Source organism: Vombatus ursinus, unplaced genomic scaffold (assembly GCF_900497805.2).
Source record: "Vombatus ursinus unplaced genomic scaffold, bare-nosed wombat genome assembly UNPS02014792.1, whole genome shotgun sequence".
NCBI lineage: Eukaryota > Metazoa > Chordata > Mammalia > Diprotodontia > Vombatidae > Vombatus > Vombatus ursinus.
In genome coordinates, this window is record NW_020954570.1 from 16,759,284 (window position 1) to 16,770,759 (window position 11,476).

The window sequence follows — 11,476 nt, forward strand, 5'->3', positions numbered from 1 at the left end:
ATGATATTTGTAATTCATGAGACCATTGTTAATATTAGGGTAGTTGGAAGGGAAAAGATATATGTATGTAGACAGATAGAGAGATAGATAGATAGATAGATAGATAGATAGATATATAGATAGATAGATAGATAGATAAATACAGGGCACAGGGTGAGTTGAAGATGAATAGGTGATATTTGGGGAATAAAATTAAAGGGTGAGAGAGGATTATACTGGGAGAAGGAGAAAGGGAGAGGTAGAATGGGGTAAATTATCTCACATAAAACAGACAAAAAAATGGTTTTACAGTGGAGGGAAAAACAGGGGAAGGTGAGAGGGAATGAATGAATCTTATTCTCATTGGATTTGGCTTAAGGAGGGAATAACATACTCAATTGGGTATGGAAATCTAGCTTACCCTATAGGAAAATAGGGGAGAAGGGGACAAGAGAGCAGGGGGACAATAGAGGGGAAGGCAGATTGTGAGAGGGGGTAGTCAGAAGCAAAAACTTCTGAGGAGGGACAGGATCAAAAGAGAGAATAGAATAAATGGGGGGGGTGGGATAGAATGAAGGGAAACATAATTATTTTTTCACAACATGAGTACTATGAAAGTATTTTGTATGACTACACAAGTATAACTTGTATCGAGTTGCTTGCCTTCTCAATGAGGGTGGGTGGGTAAGGAGGAAGGAGAAATTTTGGAACCCAAAGTTTTAAAAAAAATGTTAAAAATTGTTTTCACATGCAACTGGGAAATAATAAATACAGGCAATGGGGTATAGAAATCTATCCTGCCCTACAGGAAAATAGAAGGGGAAGGGGATAAGAGAAGAAGGGGGGATAGAAGTGAGGCCAGATAAGGGAAGGAGTATTCAGAATGCATGCCATCTTGGGGTGGGGGGAGGGATGAGATGGGGAGAATAGTTGGAACTCAAAATCTTGTGGAAGTAAATGTTGAAAACTAAAAATAAATAAATTAATAACATCTGGGAAAAAAAAAAACAACAAATATTTTAAGCAACTTCTATGTTTCCAGAAACTGTGTAGGTACTGGGAATACCAATATCCAAGGAAAATTGTATAAGACCTTAATAAAAGTTCATTCTACTATATGAATAAAACATTTTCATAAATAAATGAATAAAGGTTCCACACAAAAGGAATACAATGTGATTTAGGGAGTATTGTGAAAGATTTAAATCTCACATAATCAGGAAAGATATCTTGAAGGAAGTTGCAGTTAATTTGAAGGGAGTGATAAATGTGATTATTTTGCGATTCAGGGAAAACCTTTATAAAGGCAAAGAATTGGGAGATAGAAAGTCCTGTACAAAGAACAAAATGTTGGTTTTTTTGACTGGAGTGTAGTGCGGTTAAGGGGGAAGGAATTTCTAATCAACCTAGCAAAATACTTCGAAGTCAGAGTGTGAAACATTTTAAGTGCTGATCAGAGGTGTTTATATTTTATCTTATACATAATGAGGAGCCAATGAAGCTTTTAGAGGAAAGAAATAATATGAACTTCAGCAATAATAACTTGGTAACCATATGGAGAATGAATTGGAGAGAAGAAAGACTGGATAGAGGGTGACCAATCAAGAGACTATTACAACAGTCTATGTGAAGTGGCATGATAACCTGATCTAGTGCTGTGATGGTATAAGTAGAAAGAATGGGACTAATGAGGAAGTGAAGAAAATAAGATTATAGTGTAACTAATTGTGGGAGTAAAGAGTCATGGATTACTTCTAGTGTGCAAATCTTAGTGCCTGGAAAAATGGAGGTTCCCTTTAAATAAATATGGCAATTATGGAGCAAGAAGAAAATAGTGGGAAGAAACTGAGTTCTATTATAGATATCATGAGTAGGATACACCTATAGAATATCCAGGCAGAGATATCTAGGATGGAATTAAATCCTAGGCATGGGATGAATCTTGATTGGCTTTATAGATTTCAGCATCATTTCAATAGAGTAATTATTGTCTTCTAGTCTACTTTTCAGAATGAAGACCTTCCTTCTTAATTTTTCCATAATTATGACTGTATCTGATCCCCACATGTACACAGATTGCAATCTATTTATAACTTAGTAGAAATGGTTTTAAGAGCTGTCTAGGGCTCTAAAAGACAAAATGACTTACTAAAAGTCACATTTCTAGGACGCTACATAGGTGGGAAGTGAAATCATATTCTTCTGACTTTGAAAATAGCTCACTACTCAATAAATCAGGATAATAAATATCAAATAATTGTATTTTATCCTAGAAACATCAGGGACCAATGACCATAGCAGAGGAGTGACATAGTCAGATACGAATCTGAGGAATATTAATTTGAAAGATTGAAGAGAGGAGAAACTGGAAACAGAAAGCAACTAATGAGGAGACTATTGCAATAGTATAGACAAAAATGATAAAGGCTTAAGCTAGAGTAAGGAAAACTTGTGTGTGTGTGTGTGTGTGTGTGTAAATTAGGGAATAAATGTGAGAGATGCACAAATGAAATTGTCTCCAAAGTGATCAATTTTTTTTAATTGCTGGGTCTAATGGTATTTTTTCAATATTCATCCTTCTTGCCACTGTCAATTCCCTTCTTCTTAATAATCTTCTCTAGATTTTGGTGACATTGTTGTCTTCTAGTTTTACTCCTAACTATGTGATCATGTCTTCTCAGTCTCTATTGCTTGCTCTTCATCAAGGTTGAGTCTGGTAATGATAGGTATCATCTAATGCTCTATCCTGGCCCTCTTTTCTTTTTCTGCTCTGTAATTTTCACTTAGTGACAACATCGGTTCCTATGGATTCAATTATGCTGATAATTCTAAGATATTTTTGTCCAGCCCTAACCTCTATCCTAAACTCCAGTCACAAATTTTTACCTTCCCATTAGTATCTAAAACTTGATTCCTCCTAGACATCTCAAAATCAACATGTCCAAAACCCAAGACATTATCTTTCCCCAAAAATAATTTCCTTGAGGCAGCTAGATGGCACAGTGAATAGAGCACCAGCACTGGAATCAGGAGGACTGTAAGACCCTGGGCAAGTCACTTAACCCTGATGGCCTCACAAAAAATCAAACAAAAACAAAAACAAAAAAACCTAAAACACTTTCCTCTTCCAAATCTCTCTATTATTGACAGCACTGTAATTCTCTGAGCCGACTAGCTTCACAATGTATCATCCTCAATCTCTTGTTCTTTCTGATCTACCCTCCCTTATCTAATTAATTGCCCATTCCTGTTGATTCTACCTTCATAAGATCTATTGTACACACTCAGTGGTCCCTTGTCTCCTGTGACACTACCTGGTCTATATCTCATCATCTCATGCCTGATCCAGGCTCTCGTTATCTCAAGCACAGTTTATTATAAAACCATACTGGTTAGTCTTTCCACTTTAGGTATCTCCTTACTCCAGCTTATCTTCCTCTTAGCTGCAAAAATGGTCTTCTGAAATCATGGATCTGATCATGCCATCCCCCTATCCAATTAATTTCTTCAGTTTTTATCACCCATATTATCAAATGTCAGATCTTTTATAAAAAATTTCAGGTTTTATTAATTTATTTATTTTTAGTTTTCAACATTTACTTTCACAAGATTTTGAGTTCCAAATTTTCTCCTCATATCATCCCTCCTCCCACTCAAGATGGCATGTATTCTGAATACCCCTTCCACTAATCTACCCTCCCTTCTATCTCCCCTCTTCTCTGATCCCCTTCCCTTCAATTTTCCTATAGGGCATAATTTCTATACCACATTGCCTGTATATCTTATTTCCCAGTTGCACTTTTTAACATTTGTTCTTAAAACTTTGGGTCCAAATTTTCTCCCTTCCTCCCTCCCCACCCATCACCATTGAGAAGGCAAGCAACTTGATACTGGTTATACATATGTATACTTCCATAGTGTAAACACTTCCATAGTGGTCATGTTATGAAAAATTAAATATATTTCCCTTAATCTTATCCCACTTCTCATTTATTCTATTCTCTCTTTTGACTCTGTCCCTCCTTAGAAGTGTTTGCTTCTGATTACCCCTTCCCCCAATCTGCCCTCCCCTCTATCATCCCCCTGTTCTCTTATCCCCTTCCCCCACTATTCTCCTGCAGGGTAAGATAGCTTTCCACACCCAGTTAAATGTATTTGTTATTCCCTCCTTAAGCCAAATCCAATGAGAATAAGACTCAATCATTCCCTCTCATCTTCCCCATTTCCCCTCCACTGTAAAAGTCTTTTTTTTTTGTCTGCATTATGTGAGATAATTTACCTTATGCTACCTCTCCCTTTCTTCTTCTCCCAGTATAATCCTCTCTCACCCCTTCATTTTATTTTCCAGATATCATCCCTTCATCTTCAACTCACCCTGTGCCCTGTATTTATCTATCTATATATACATACATATATTTTTCCCTCCAACTACCCTAATACTGACAAAAGTCTCATGAGTTACAAATACCATCTTTCCACGCAAGAATGTAAACAGTTAATAAATTCCTCTCTTTCCTGATTACCTGTTCATGGTTCTCTTGAGTCTTGTATTTGAAAGTCAAATTTTCTATTCAGCTCTGGTCTTTTCATCAAGAATGCTTGAAAGTCCTCTATTTCACTCAATGTCCATTTTTCCCCCAAAGGAAAAATACTCAGTTTTGTTGGGTAGGTGATTCTTCTTTGTAATCTTATCTTCTTTGACCTCAAAAATATTCTATTCCAAGCCCTCTTGTCTCCTAATGTAGAAGCTCCTAAATCTTGTGTTATCCTGATTGTTTCCACAATGCTTGAATTGTTTCTTTCTGGCTGCTTGCAATATTTTTTCCTTGACCTGGGAACCCTGGAATTTGGCAACAATATTTCTAGGAGTTTTCTTTTGGGGATCTCTCTCTGGAGGTGATCAGTGGATTCTTTCAATTTCTATTTTACCCTCTGGTTCTAAAATATCAGGGCAGTTTTCCTTGATAATTTCTTGAAAGATGATGTCTAGGTTCTTTTTTGATCATGGCTTTCAAATAGTTCAATAATTTTAAAATTATCTTCCCTGGAACTATTTTATGGGTCAGTTGGTTTTTTCTAGTGAGATATTTCACATTGTCTTCTATTTTTTCATTCTTCTGGTTTTGTTTTACACTGTCTTGATTTCTCATAAAGTCACTAGCTTCCAATTGCTCCATTCTAATTTTTAAGGAAGTGTTTTCTTCAGTGAACTTTTGGGATTCCTTTTCCATTTGGCCAATTCTGCTTTTGAAGGCATTATTCTCCTCATTTGCTTTTTGGACACCTTTTGTCATTTGGGTTAGGCTATTTTTTAATGTGTTATTTTCTCCAGTATTTTTGGGTCTCCTTTAGCAAGCTGTTGACTTGTTTTTCATGATTTTCTTGCACCATTCTCATTTCTATTTTCCAGTTTTTCCTCTACTTCTCTTACTTGCTTCTCAAAATCCTTTTTGGCCTCTTCCATGGCCTGGGACTGATTTATATTTTTCTTGGAGGCTTTGAATGTAGGAGCTTTGACTTTGTTGTCTTTTTCTGGTTGTATGTTTTGATCTTCTTTGTCACCAAAGAAAGATTCTATGGTCTGACCTTTTTTGTGCAGTTTGCTCATGATCCCAGCCAGTTACTTGAGTTATAAACTCTTTGTTAAGGTAGGCATCTGCTTCCAGTGTGGAGAATGTGCTCTGTCCCAAGCTTTGGGGATTTTGTGCAGCTGTTTTCAGAAATACTTCTAGGGACCTGTAAATTTTCAGTTCTTCCAAGGTGATACAATAAAGGGTGAGGTTTACTCCTTTACTGGCCTCTGAGTGACCACAGGTACTCTTTTCTGCCTTGAAATTGTGAGAAGGATTCCCCCTCCACCATCACTACAAGCTGCACCACACCAGTGCTCCTTCTTGCCCCAGGACTGCCACCCAGAACTGTGATGCAGATCCAAGCATAGGTAAAGCAGGAGAATCCTGCCTTAGCACCAGCAAAGAGATCCCTGGGATCCCTTCTGATCAGCCACTCTATTCCCCCTCAGTCTGTGGGCCAGGAGGTCAGGAAGGAGCCACTGCTCTGGGGCTGCACCAGGGACTGGGGCTGGGCCTAAGCTCTCACCACAGTCACATACTTTTCCTACTGACCTTCTAAGTTCTCTTTGATGTTTGTGGGTTGAGAAGTTTGGAAAACATCACAGCTGCCCTGTGATTCAGTCGTCTGAGGCCTGCTCCAGCTTCTCTGAGGCCTGTTTTGCCTGCATGCCCAAGCTGATCTTTGTTCCTCTCTCCACCCGATGTTATAGCCTTTCCAATCAACCATCCAGGTTGTCTTGGGATAGACATTTGTTTCACTCTTTCTTTTTGTGGGTTCTGTTGCATTAGAATTTGTTTAGAGCTATTTTTTACAGTGTTTGGAAGAGTTTGGGGGACAGCTCAAGCAAGTCACTGCTTTTACTCTGCCATCTTGGCTCCCCCCCCCCAATATGAGATTCTTTACTTGGATTTTAAAGTCCTTCATAGTCTGGCTCCCTATCTTTCCAGCATCTTTACACTTTACTTCCTTTCATGTAGTTTGAGATTCAGTGGCACTGTCTGTCTAATTTTTCCTTGTGAATGTCACTTCATCTCCTGATTCTGGGTATTTTCACTAGCTCTACAGCATGCCTGAAACCTCCGCTCTCCTCTTGTCCTTCCTGGATTTCTTCAAGTCTCCTCAGCTAAAGTTTTACCTTATACAAGTCTTTCCCAGCCCTCTTTAATCTTAGTGCCTTCCCTCTGAGATTATCTCCAGTTTATGTAGTATGAATCTTGTTTGGACATATTTTCATTTACATACACACAGACATAGACAAAGAGATACACAGATACACACACACACACACACACACACACACACACACACCACATCCCAAAAGTCTTAGTGGAGTTTTAAACTTCACTAAGACTTTTGGGACACCCTCTATTTTATTGATCTATTAAATTGTTATTATTTTAAGCTAGCTTAAAACTGTAGCGAGTCTGATCTATTTTAATTTTTATATCTCAATAGCTTCCCAATAAACTCACCTCTTTAAAAACAAAAAGGTAAGCAAATCTTCCTGATATAGTAACTACAGTTTCACAGTCCATAACATTCTCATTTTGTAGTCTAGTTCACTATCTCTCCACAAGTGGAAGGAAATTATATTTGCATTAGTCATATGAAAACATCATTGGACATCATATCTTTTTCTGAATTTTTTGTGTTATGTTAATATAGTTGTTTTTGATTCTGCTTTTTTCTCCAGTTCATGCAAATGTTTGCAAATGCAGTTTTAGTGAATTCTTCAATTTCAAAATTCCTTTTGGCTGCAATATTGTTCCATTAAATCCACATATCACAAACTTACTTAGTCACACACACACACACACACACACACACACACACACTCCCCATTACTGAGCATTGCTACAAATATTGCTACAAATTCCTGTCTTCCTATAAGTATTGGGACATATGTGGTACCTTTTTACCATTGATCAGCTTGAGATTTATAACCTGTAGCATCAGCCCCAGAACAAAAATTATGACTATGACATCAAGTCATTTTATAGAATGGTTGCATCAATAGAATATTATTGTCTTTGTTTCTACCACAGATGCTCCAACATTTACTATAACTATCTTTTGTAAGTTTAAGGGGTGTAAATTGATACTTCAGAATAGTTTAATTTGTGTTTCATCATTATTAGTGATTTAGATAATTTTCTTATGGTTCAGACAGTTTGCATTTTTTCTCTTTAAATATTTGCTTAAATACTTTTATCTTGAATCTACTATAGAACATAGACTTGTATCAATTACCTATAAGTTTTATATTTATATTGATTTTGTGCATGTAAGCTTGTCTAAACTTTTAATTTATATTATATAAATGGAGTTTTATAATCAATTTTAAATATTTCCTGATAATATGTAATTTATTTGGATATATAAAGGGAGATGCAAAATTACAGCATTTTCTATAAAACTATTATTCCAGAAGTTCTTCTTGAGTAATGAGATCATGGAGGGCAGAGTCAAGATGGTAGAGTAAGGCAGAAACTCATTGGAACTCTCCCAAATTTACCTCCAAAAAACTATAAAACGAAGTTTCAGAATGAATTCTGGAATGATAAAGCCAACAAAAGGATGAGATGAAGGAATTTTCCAGCTTAAGACAACTTAGAAGTTCATCAGTAAGGTGTAAAAGCAGAGTACAGTCCAGTGTAGGCTATATCCATCAAGCCAGCAGCAAGAACCCAAACTATTTGACAGACCAGCAGAAAGGCCCTGCTTCCCCAGCAAAAGCCAGTAGATTGGTGCAGGCCAGCAGTGACTGGCAGAGGACAGTAGCAAGGCCATGTGCCCCTGGCACAGGAAGCAGTGAGGCCCCATGGCACTTGGCTCAAGCCAGCAGAGAGGTTCCAAGTCCATGGCACAAGAAGCTTGGAGACTGCTCCCTCATAGAAATGATCAATAATTTCATTAAATAGAATGAAAATAATTAGATCACATACAAAAATTTATGGGATGCATCCAAAGTAATACTTTGATAAAAATATATCTCTTAAAAACTTATATCAATAAAATAGAGAAAGAGTAGATCAATGAATTGGGCATGCAACTTAAAAAAAAAAACTCGAAAAAGAATGAATTAAAAGTCCCCAATTACAGACCAAATTGGAAATCCTGAAAATGAAAGGAAACCTTAATGAACTTGAAAGTGAGAAAACCATTGAACTAATGAAGAAATATAAACTGGTTTTATGGGGAAAAAATAATAAAACATATAAACAATTGGTTAATTTAATATAAAAATTATGAAAAATTATGAAAAACGAAAATGAAGAGGAAATTAAAGTAATCATCAGCATCTATCTAGTCAAATTATATGCCAAAATGGATCAATATCAACAAAAATATAAATGTCCCAGATTAGCAGAAGGAATAAGATACTCAAATCACCCCACTTTAGAATAAAAAAATTGAATAAGCCATCAATGAACTCCCTAAGAAAAAATCCACAGGGCCTGTTCAATTCATAAGTGAATTCTACAAAACACTTAAAGAATAATTTACTTCAATAATGCAAACTTTGGGGGAAAGTAGATGAATAAGTAATCCTACCAAAATCTTTTTTAATGACACAAATATGCTTCTGATAGCTAAACTGGAAAGATGAAAAAAAAAACAGAGAAAAAAATTATAGACCAATTTCCCTAATGAATATTGATGCAAAATTTTAAATAAAATGCCAGCAAGACATCAGTATGTGACAAGGATCATACATTATGAATAGGTAGGATTCATAACAGGAATGCAGGGCTGATTCAGTGTTAAGAAAATTGTCAGCATAATTGACCATATCAATAACAAAAACAATAGAAATAATATGATTATGTCAATAGATGCAGAAAATGCTTTTGAGAAAATACAATACCAACTTTTAAAAACATTAGATAGCATAAGAATAAATGGAACTTTCTTTAAAATGATAAATACTACCTATCTAAAACCATCAGTAAGCTTTCTCTGTAATGTGGATAAGATAGAAATCTTAAGATCAGGGGTGAAGCAAGGATGCCCATTATCACAACTATTATTCAATGTAGTACCAGACATGTTCACTATATCAATAAGAAAAAGAAATTGAAAAAATTAGAATAGGTTATGAGTAAAAAAACAAACTATTACTCTTTGCAAATGATATGATTTCCAAGTAATGGGTACCCCCTCAATTTCCAATATTTTGCCACTATGAAAAGGGCTAATACAAACATTTTTGCACATGTAAGTACTTTTCCAACACTTTTTAAATTTTTTATTTTAAATTTAAATAATTTATTTTGACTTATCTACAACCACTTCCATAAGCTTTTGAGTTTTAAATTTTTGTCCCCTTCCATCTCCCCCTCCATCCCCAAGAGGGTGCACAATCTGATACTGAGTATACATATACATTCTTATTAAAGCAAGGATGAATATCCTTGAATATCAGAGAATCAACTAAAATACTTGAAATTATTAGTAGCTTTAGCAAAGTTGCAATATATATAAACCCCAATAAATCACCAACATTTCTATTAGTTAGTAACAATGTGAAGTAGCAAGAGAAATTCCATTTAAACTAACTTTAGATAATACAAAATACTTGGGATTCCACTTGCAAGACAAATCCAGGAATTATATGAGGACAATTACTAAACACTTTTCACACAAATACAGTTGGATCTAAATAAGTGGAAAAAATATTAATTGCTCATGAGTAGGCTGAGCCAATATAGTAAAAATGACAATTCTACCTAAATTAACTTACTTATTCAGCACAATACTAATCAAAATACCAAAAATATTTTATAGACCTTGAAAAAATAATAACAAAATTCATCTGAAAGAATGAAAGGTCATGAATATCAAGGGAATTAATGAAACAAATGTGAAGAAAGGTTGTCTAGCTGTATGAGATCTCAAAAATGTATTATTAAGCAATAATCATCAAAACTCTCTGGTACTGGCTGATAAATACAGTGGTGGATCACTGGAATAGATTAGGTATACAATAAACTTAAAGACCCAAGCTTCCAGGATAAGAATTCACTATTTGACAAAAACTACTGGGAAAACTAGAAAACAGAATGGCAGAAACTAAGTATAGACCGATATCTCACACCATGTATTAAGATAAGGTCAAAATAGACACATGAATTAGACATAAAGTGTGATACCATAAGCAATTTAAGAGAACATAGAATAGTTTATCTGTTAGATCTAATGAAAAAGGAAGATTATATAAACAAACAAGAGACAGAAAGAATTATGAGATTCAAAATGGATAATTTTGATTACATTAAAATAAAAAAGTTTTGCACAAACAAAACCAAAGTAACCAAGATTAGAAAGAAAGCAGAAAGGTGGGGAAAATATTTTGTAATAAGTTTCTCTGATAAATGAATCGATTAAATATATAGAGAACTTAGTCAAATTTATGAGTACAAGTTATTCCTCAATTAATAAATGGTAAAAGGATATGAACAGGCAGCTTTCAGAAGAAAACAATAATTAAAGCTATCAAGTTATATGAAAAAAATGCTCTAAATCACTACTAATTAAAGAAATGCAAACTAAAACAACTCTGAGATACCATCTCACACTTATCAGATTGGCTGATATGAAAAAATAGATAAATGTTGAAGGAGATATGGGAAAATTGGGACAATAATTCACTGCTAGTGGAGTTGTAAACTGATCAAATCATGGAGAAAAATTTGGAACTATGACCAAGGGCTGTAAAACTGTGCAAACCCTTTGATCCATCAATAACACTTTTAGATCTATATCCCAAAGAGATCATTAGAAAGGGGAAAACACTCACATAAATCATTGGCATTTCAATATATTACCAACAAAGCACAACAGCAAGAGACAGAAAGATAAATTCCATTTAAAGTTACTGTGGACATCATAAAATATTTAGGAGTCTACCTACCGAAACAAA